This window comes from Ricinus communis, chromosome 2 (assembly GCF_019578655.1).
Source record: "Ricinus communis isolate WT05 ecotype wild-type chromosome 2, ASM1957865v1, whole genome shotgun sequence".
Lineage (NCBI taxonomy): Eukaryota > Viridiplantae > Streptophyta > Magnoliopsida > Malpighiales > Euphorbiaceae > Ricinus > Ricinus communis.
In genome coordinates, this window is record NC_063257.1 from 7746818 (window position 1) to 7756937 (window position 10120).

Consider the following 10120-nt stretch of genomic DNA (forward strand, 5'->3'; position numbering starts at 1 on the left):
TCTCTCCCTCTCTCTCTCTCTCTCTCTCTCTCTCTCTCTCTCTCTCTTACACACACACACACACACACACAGTGATTTCAATAATTTTACATTGTTTTTGTTTGTGCCATTTACCCCAATACCAATATGCAGATGTCATGTTCTCCGCAACAATATATGGCACCCTAAAACTTGAATCTCACTGAAAAATATCCCTTGCCTAATACTCATATCGGATTATTATCTTTGTCAGAAACTGCTCAGCAATTTCAATTTAACGGCTGAAATGGATTTTATTCTGCTGGCTGAAAAGATTATTAAGCTAGTAATACAGGGTTGGAGTTTGCTTCCTTGAAATTACTTGCTAGTTTTTCAAATGATGCTTGCGATTGCACTCTGTAAACGACATGTCAGGGTTACGTGGAAATATAGCAAGCAAACAAATGTAGTAAGTAAATAATATCCAAACTCATTTCTTCCTTGAAATTAATGAATCTTGACTGTACAATGATGAGTCAAGTTGAATTCCATGCAAACAAATCAGCAGTTCCAATTTAGAACTTTTTTAGAAAGTAGCTACATGTTAAACAGTACCTTTCTTTCTACTTTTCTTTGATATTGTTAATTAGTTAATAGTTTCAAATTAGATTGTCTTGGATCTCATGCAACTACAGACAAGTTAAGCATCCTTTGGTATTAGCACCATTACTATCGTAGCTGATGTTTCCTATGGTCAAAATTCATGAAGATTCCTTATGTTTTTCTTTGGTATTCAAAATTCGTGTAAACTTAGTCTCCGAAGTGTAAACTATTAACCCTTTTCATCTGATTCTTGGTAGGTACGTATTAGTTAGTTGATAATGGTCATTTTCTTGCAGTCATTTTCCTTTGACAGTACATAGAACTTGTAAGTAGAAAATGGTATAACAGAAATCTCTTCCAGCCGGCCGGCTGGGTATCCAACAGGGACATATTGTTTACCATACTGTAAATGCTGCCAAATGCCAACTCACTGCCATCAACACTCCTATCTTTGCGTGTTTATGATTAACTTAATTAAGTCTTTTTGCAGTTGACTGTTAACTCGATAACCTGCCTCTGATGACCAACTCTTCGAAGGAATTCGAAGAGGAAGACATTTGAATTTTGTAAATTTTCTGTTGGAAGCATTTGGTATGCTCATTCTTTATTGGAATGCTGCACTACGAGTTCATATGGCTTCGATGTGTACAATGGCTGGACTCTGATAATGAAATATTTGGTTTGCTTTGGAATGAATTGTTAGGAGCATAACATTGTTTACTAATGAGCTTTAGTTTAGTAATAATGTGGATGAAACCTCAATCCTAAACCAAAAAAGATGTAGAACTATTATAGAAGTTTGGTTCTTCTTTTCTTTTAATTACATCAACAAGAAAAACTAAGAATATATAATACAGAGTAATTTTCTTCTGGTTTCATTTTTAAAGTGAATCATCAAATGATAGTTTCCACGTCATGGTTCATAGTTAAATGGGATGACTAAGACATGCGGCAATGATAAAGACCCCTACTCATTAACTACAATCCATTTGTGTGGAAATAAAAACAAAAAGCAGAACACGATGCAATCCAATATAGAAATATAATTTTTGGTTAACAAATTATAATTAAACCTCATTTCGATATTTTTAACTAAATTTCTTAAGAGCTTAGAAAATAAATGAAAAAAATAAGTAATTAATTACTTTATTTAAAATTTCTGAAACGTTTTCAAAAGTCTTTAAGAAAATAGGTGGCACAAATAGTATTATTTTTTACTAGAGATCTCCATGTAATAATAAAAATAGGTGGCACAAATATGAGTACAAAAAGCTAGTCACATATTGATTAATTTGGCAATGAAATTCTTCAGTTGTCTTTTGTTAGCTACTTCCACTCTTCTTCTATAGGTGAATACTGTATGTGTATATATATTGAACATTTAATGAACTCCTGCTAATTAAAGCTGCACAGATATAAATGGCAGATATGGAGAGTTGCAAAATGGTGAAGTCCGTCATCGAAGATTTCCAGGGGAATAATAACATAAAGGGAAGGGTTATCCGACTCCCACCACCTAGGGGAAGTATCAAGAGGATGATATTTAGTTGCCTCTTTCAGGGACTTGTGGTTACCGCTCGAAAGATAAGTCATCTTCTTGTTTGCAGTTGTGGAGATTTTAGGTTCTATTTACTTATGTTTTGTACATTACCCCTCTCTACATGTTTGATGTTTCAATGGCTGAATACCCAAGTATAAAACATTCAGATTAGGTGTCACTCTTCAATTCATTGCAGTATAATACGAAGGGAATTTCTTTAGAAATATGCATGCTTGATGTGCGCCTAAAGTATGCCCAGCAGCATTGACTTGGTTCACAAACAAAGATATGGATACTGCTTTAAATAATCAAGTGACCTTCTGTTTGATATGTGTCTTCTTTTAACAAATGATGGAAGGTATGTTATCCTACAGACTACATCCTAGCCATTCTGTACGTAGTAATGAATACCTATTTGCTGTAATCTCTAATCATATATCATGTTTAATTTCTATTGAAAATTTAATAATAATAAAAGCATGCAAAATTTAAATAAGTTGGGTTGCGATTTTCTGTAAAATTAACTTGTTTAAATATATCAAACTCCTAAAATGTAAATGTAAAATATTCATACATAAGTGTCACTCTTATTTATTATGATGTATAAACTCAATCTAAATAATAGTTTTCTATTAAGATTAAACTCTAACTTTTCAAATTAAAGCAGCCGAAAGGATGTTTTTTTTTTTCTTTTTAGATTTTATTCTCAATATATGAATTTACTTAGTATAGCCCTTATAAAAATAGAAGTTTTTTAAAAAATATCTAAAATTAAAACAATATCGTTTTTTTCTCAAAAATACTGTCTTGTTATTTTTTTAAAATTTACAGTATTGATTGCTTTTAAGTTATTCTTTAGTTGTTTTTTTGGTTGTTTTATCTAAAAACAATTAAAGAAAAATCACAAAATAAGATAAACTGTAATTTTGAAAAGAAAAATTTAAAAATCATATTTTTATATTTTAATACAGTAAAATAAAAAATAAAAAATAACATAAATTTGATAAAAAAAATAAAAAATATGGATATTTTTCTCATAAAAATATGTATAAAAAGAGTCAAGGTTGGGCTCAATTCAAGATTGCAGGCCGAGCCTAAAATGAAGTAAAGCGTGGTCTTACTTGACAATAACCATAAACTTAACGCTGGAGCCCTAAGATCTTGTGGATGAAACTCGAGCTAGTTCATGGGCTACTATGTCTATGCTGACTTCTCCCATAACGTTTTTACCATTGCCCTTCAACCATCATCATTAATTGCACTAATTTTATTATGACAAAGAAAACCAGTTACGACCCTTTTATTCATAGGAATACAAGAGTACAACATTGACAAAATATGATCATACTAATGATAAAGGAGTATCAAATCTAGAATCTCACTGCACAATTATTTATTTAACTATTCTATGTCGCAGATCGATTCATAAATATTTGGAGTGGTTCTATTTGATGGAGAACTAGTATCCATATTTTCTTTTTGCCAAAAAAGGGTCATCATAAAACTAATTATTGAACCACTTGAAAGAAATAATAAATCATCTAACTAAAACAAATTTCAGGCTGTGGCTTGGAACTTTTTAGGTCAAGTCAGCTACGTGTGAAATAATTATTCAATATATCACCCACAAAAGTAGTTTTATATTTCTAGCAAAAGAAATACATAAAAGTACCATGTTAGGAAATCACCTCCCACTATGCCTACAACAGGCACGCAGAGATTAAGCTCTGATGCTATCTCAACGAACTATTAACCAGACATTTAAGTGGGTCAGTGAGATTAAAAAACAGTTTTATATCTCTTTAAAGTGCTAATTTCAAAACATTTCTGTAATTACTTGGATGGTAGCTAACTTGATAAACGAATATCCTAAGCAGTGAGATCACTTGGAAGCTTCTACATTAGATAATGTGAGGTATAAGTTTCTCTGGCATTGAGCTATCTTAAACCTGGTTTTGGAAATCTGTTGATTAATCAATTGATTGTATGGTCTGTATCATAACACTATTTCATGTTGGAGATAGAGACAGAAAGAAAGAAAGAAAGGGCCAATGAATAACTGAAATCTTAACTTCAGGTAGCTCATGCAAGGGCCCGACAGTTTATGAATATGCTCCAAAAATTATATAGAATACAGTTATGTATTCATGAAAATCATCATTCAATGCAAAAGTAGGTCCGATAATCTTAAGAGTAAATTTAGATGAAAAGTGACAAACAGCAAACAAGTTAAAGTGGGCAGCTAGACAATGCTTATTCGTCATCACAGGCATAAACCAAGTGGTCCTATCTAGTACGTACCATATTCTATGTATCAATAACAAAAGCACTTCTTGCAACTGTATATATGTGAAATTTCTTCACTAGTATAGAACTCAAGTTATTACTCGTTCGGATTCTAAGTTATTTTATGGGATTTAGTTAATAGTTAACTGCTTGAAAGTAGCAGGAAGGTTCCTTAATTACCGAACATACATTTTATACACATATTTGTATATATATATATATTACATAGCATGTCTATACTTTATCGTGCAACAACTCTCTATTAATTAAGTTTGCACCTGAAAGAAAAGAAGAAGAAAATGGAAAACAAGATGTTAATTGATGTAATGGGACTGGAATCCGTGTCTCGAAGAGCAATTGTTGGTTGCAGCAATGACAGCAGGATGCTTGTACCACCAGTCAGAGGGAGCATCAAGCGTAAGATGCTAGTCCTTCTTTATCACAAGATGAAGCTTCTTGGGCGGGTGGCTGTTCATTTCATTTCTAGCACCAGCAGGCAGCATTAGCTAAGCTAAGTAGCTAGCCATATCTTTAATTTCTTCCTCTTAAGAACTTTATATAAAATATTGTAAACGTATGGAAGAAGTTACAAGAAATGTTGTGCTTCCAGCTTTTTAATCAAATGATATATCACTTGAATACATGTAATAATCGGATTGAACTTGTAAAATGGTACTTCTGTTTTTATATCTGTTAATGGAGAGGTCACACCCTGCTATTTTTAGTACGGAAAAAATGATTTTTTTTATTTATTTAGGCACTAAACAGTGCCATCAACATTATCTAAAAAAAAAAAGCGTCGGAATATCCTGATAAGCCTATCTCAATGGTCTTACAATATTCGTTTCAGCTAAAATTAGATCATAGGATCTTATAGACATACACTCAGTTAAGAATCTGATAACAACCGTCCATAAATTGTATATACAATTTTTGACTAACGATTAATGCGGGTCACTTTTTAAATATAACATAATTAGTTGGGACTCGTCCATCAATTATATGATAGATTCATAAAATATATAATATATACATTTACATGTACGTATTAGAAAATCATGCACACAAAACGATGATGCATGGTAATTAATTTATCATTATGATTAGATGATGTCAAGAGTTAATTATTCTATATCATAGTAAGTTTATATTTATTGCCGTAAAAGAAATTTAGAAGAAAAACATATGTCTTGTTTGGCAGCTTGAGATGCATGTTTATATATTCCTACATGGAACAGATAGGGAAGGTTTTATTACTGGAGAATAATTATGCTAAGTGCTGCTGGCCGATGAGTGATGCCGTGTGTCACACGGTGAAGCTCAAGTCCAAAAGATTTCGCCAAAAATAAAACTCATGTGACACGTGGCTTCACCCCCCGATATATATGTGGAATATCTTATCCTATCTCTGGAGCTACATTTGTATATGCGGCATTGCCCCATCTGTGATTAAAAAGAAAAATTAATAAAAAAAATTTACATTAAGAGATGGGGCAAAAAAAGGGAAAAAAGAAGAAGAAAGGCTTATACTAGGCAAGTACAAAGATTCGCAAAATAAAAAATAAAAATACGTTCATCACATTTTACTGCATAATTACATTGTACTTTTTCACTAAATGTAAGAACAATTTTTAACCCAAAAAGGAAAAAGATTTGAGTAACCAAAGTAAGTACACATTTCCTGCAAATATTTCCATATAATGGAGTCAACATCAGACCGTACTGCATAGGTGTTCTCCATGGTTGATTTTAGAGCGAGAGGACATTGTGTACCTGAGATATTATATTCCAGAATTAATATGAAAATGTAGTTTTCAGTGAAAAAGAATTAATTTGACCACCTAATTATTCCTACTCGTCTGATAGGTTAATTAATTTTATGATATCAATCATGTGGTTCTGTGGTCAATCATGGAATTTGAGAGAATAATAATATATGCATGTACAATTGAATATAAGTATATAAATAATTGAAATATCTGGATTATTTTGAATAATTTATTTAATTTTCTAGAACTAGTGGTACAGATGCATCATCTAGAGATAAGAAAACCAACAGAAAACGCTGAATCGACATAATTATACCCGCACCATGTCCATGCAAATAATTGGCCCTTCGAATAGCAAAAAAGATTACATATATACATTATTTTGTTTTGGCATTGTGTGTGAACTGTTGCATGAAAGAAAGAGGCACGAAGCTTCCTTCTTTAGCATTGTTTACAAAAGCATTACTATCACTGCTACTCTCCCATGCAACTCTCCTCTCTCTCCCTGTAGATCCCTTCATAGGGAGAAATGGACAAGAAGATGATCAGGGTTAAAGGTACGAGATCTGTGTCTCAAAGAGTACTTGCAAGTAGAAGAAAGAAGGGATCATGTCTAGTTACACGGCCTTTTAGAGGACGGATCAAACGCAAGATTTTTGTTCTTATTTACAGGATTTTTAAGAATGGAAGCCAACGTGCCCGTCGTTACCTTGTTAGCAACTGCAGCCACTGTTAGCCATCTTTCTTTTTATTAACATCAAGGGACCATTAGTTTCCTTCTAAACTGGTAAAATCTTGTCAATTTTCTTGCTCCTGTCATGGTTTGGTCTATTTGCTTCTCTTCTCTAATTGTTCTAGAAATTGTCATTTGATTAATTTCATTAACTTTATATATATATATATATATATGTCCAAAAATCTTCTCTAAGTAAAGTCTCTCCTTTTCTGCAGCAGATACATTTGCTTTCTGGGTTAAGCGTTAACATGTTGGCTTTGCAATTGCATAGCTTTACAGTTTCAGTTCTCTTCCTAAAGAAAATTCCAATTATAAAACAAAGAATCTGAAACAAAACTAAACATTCATTATTAGTAAAAAAAGAACATAGCGAACAAAGACTGGAAACTTGTTAATCTCCATTTGTTGCTAGTTGTTGCCAATATCTATTTATCTTCGCTTCACTTTGCTTCTCTACTGGTTTAAAATTAGGTTGCACCAAAATGGAAACGAAAATGGAAAATGCCATATGATATATGGGAATATGAAATTTTTCAAAAAACTAGAAAACGAAACGTTAGAGAAATATTAATATATATATATATATATATATATGATTTTAATAAATTTTCTATTGCATCATTGTATTTGTCATTATAAAAGTTTACAAATTAGATATAATTAATATAATTAGTCAAGTTGGCAATTGTATAATTATTATAGATCAAAAGAAAAATAATATATGAAAAAAATATACATGGATATAAAAAATTTTAAATGTAAAACAACTAGGTAATAAGAATATTAATATAATAAAAAAATTATATAACATGCAAAAATTAAGAATTATCTATAAATAGAAAATAAAATAAATAGGAGAAGAATTTAAAATATTTTTCAAAGTAAGAAATCCAATTAAATGAAAAGATTATTTTAAAAAAAGTTTCTTAAAATTTTTAAAAATAAATAAAAAATATAAAAAATAATAGAAAATATTTGTTAAACGTTCAATATCCGAAACATATTTTATATGAAAAGGTAATACATAATAGAATTTCCGTCCAAACTAGATTTAAAACTATCATGGGTTGATACCAACCCCACCAAAAAGAAATAGTACTTGATAGGTGCGGAGATCAAAACCTATCACAGTCACAGCAACATACGGATAACGTAGCAGGAAAAGGAAATTCTCAAGCTTTGCTTGGAAAAAGATAAGGAGGTTTTAGTTTTACTATATATATATATATATATATCCCATGGTTTTATATCATTATATTTTCCTCTTTAGACTTTTTAATGAGGTAACCTGAATAACTAAGTGTAATTTGCTTATACCTATTGTTTTGTTTAATGAAATCTCTCTTCTTGCAAATAAATAAATAAATGATGACAGAGATGTAGCAGCAGATGGATATATATATATATATATATATATATTAGAGGCAAGGGCTCTCCATATATGGCTGGTTTGACAAAGGCAGAATTATAGTTGAATGTTTAGAAATGTAATCTGCTGTTTCATATATGTATATGTTTCGGTTTCAGGTTTATGGAGTTCGATCAGTTCTATTTCTACTAAGTAAAAAAACTAATGTTAGGTCTTAAGGAAGCATCGATCAGGTAGTTTGTACATTCTCAATCTCTGAACTTCTCATGAAAAAGAAAATTACAGCAATGTAGTGAAATTCTACAAATTAATAATACGTTCGCACAACTAAAGGGGTTAAAAAACCATTTAGAAAATTATATAAGATAAGCGATAGTACCATGATCTGAATTTTTGAATTACTTTCATAGTATGATGCCAATGTCGCACTAAGTAATTTCAATTGCTAAAACTCTTAAACCAGTGAATGCCTGACTAAGTGGGAAGATATCAAGGTTCAAATATCATTGAGTTTAGAAAGAAAAAAGAAAAAAAGTATTTTCCTTCTCTTTAAAGTTCTTTTGGGAAGATCAGTACCATGCATATGAATATTGCTACAAATGATAAATTCACATATTATATGCATAAAAAGTTCATCTGAACTTCTGTCTATATTTTGATTCAGAAAAAAAGAAAAATTCTTTTATCTATACTTTAATTTCATATAGTTGGTTATCTATTGTACTTGGAATCAAGTTGGAAGAATTTGTAAATGAACCCTAAACTAGCAAGACTACAAATTTGACTTGCTTTAGTAAAACAGTGAAATTCTTACTGACAAGCCAGGTGAAGTTTGGAACTGTGGTTGTCAATCTCTCTCGCAACGATAAATCACAATCTCCAGTCGAGAGATGTCTATTTGCAGTTGTACTTTTAACTGTACAGGCGAAAGTCTTCCGAGGCCAATAAGGTGTTCTTTTTCTTTTTCCTTTCTTCAGGTTTTATTTTCATTATATTGTGCATTAGTGCTCCCGTAATATCTTATAGTTAATTTATTTATTTCCTTACTTTCTCCTTTGCAAACGACCATAATAGCAGAATGAATATATAAATAATGATTCTATTGTGATGCCTTTTCTTTTCCTTCTGCTATGAAGAAAAAGATGATAAATTTGACAGTTTAGATGGAGAAGAATTGATCTGAAATGAGGACTCTTTGTCCTGTAATTCTTGTCAGCGTAGCAGAACCTTAACATCCAAGATTCAGACCAATACAATTCCACTTAACTTCCATTGTCACTGTAATGATCCTGAATCGTACAAGATTATCTCCTTATAATTTGAATAGCGCCCGAAGAAAGCTTTCCATCCAAACTTAGACCACTTCCTAGTTTTATCTTTATTAAGATAGTTGGAATTTGGAAAAATAGTCATTCTACCGCAACGGTTGGAAAATTTATGAAGAAACCTTTACTACCTCAGTTTTTTATAAAAATAAACATAGCAGCCCCACGGAAAAGAAAACAAATAAACAATTTTGCTTTCCATGCCAAAAGCATCAGGAAAATAAGAATCTTCATCAACTTTTTCCTGACCCGTCTACACCTTGCCAAATGCTTGCTGCCCCACCAAGCTTAAAACTATGAATGCTATGAATTTATCGAGCTTGCTTCATAATGAAACCAGGAAAAGAAAAGCCTATACGCTGTGTCTTCTCCGTCTTTGCCACATCAAAAAATAAAAATAAAGACCTCGGAATTATCAGAACATAAAGCCCTTTACCAAACCTCGAATCACCAACCCAAACATGGAGGAAGGAAACCGATGGCATTATGTGTCTGTATGCAGAAGAATGAAGGAAGAAAACCAAACAAGTAGCA

At 31.5% G+C, this 10120-nt stretch overlaps 1 long non-coding RNA gene across 1 annotated transcript; it reads left to right on the forward strand.

Moving 5' to 3' along the window:
- Window positions 1-6529: 6529 nt before the first annotated feature.
- Window positions 6530-9307, forward strand: LOC112535030. Its single transcript, XR_003079235.2, has 3 exons — window positions 6530-6943; window positions 8420-8494; window positions 9087-9307. It is a non-coding gene; the product is annotated as an uncharacterized LOC112535030 (long non-coding RNA).
- Window positions 9308-10120: the final 813 nt, after the last annotated feature.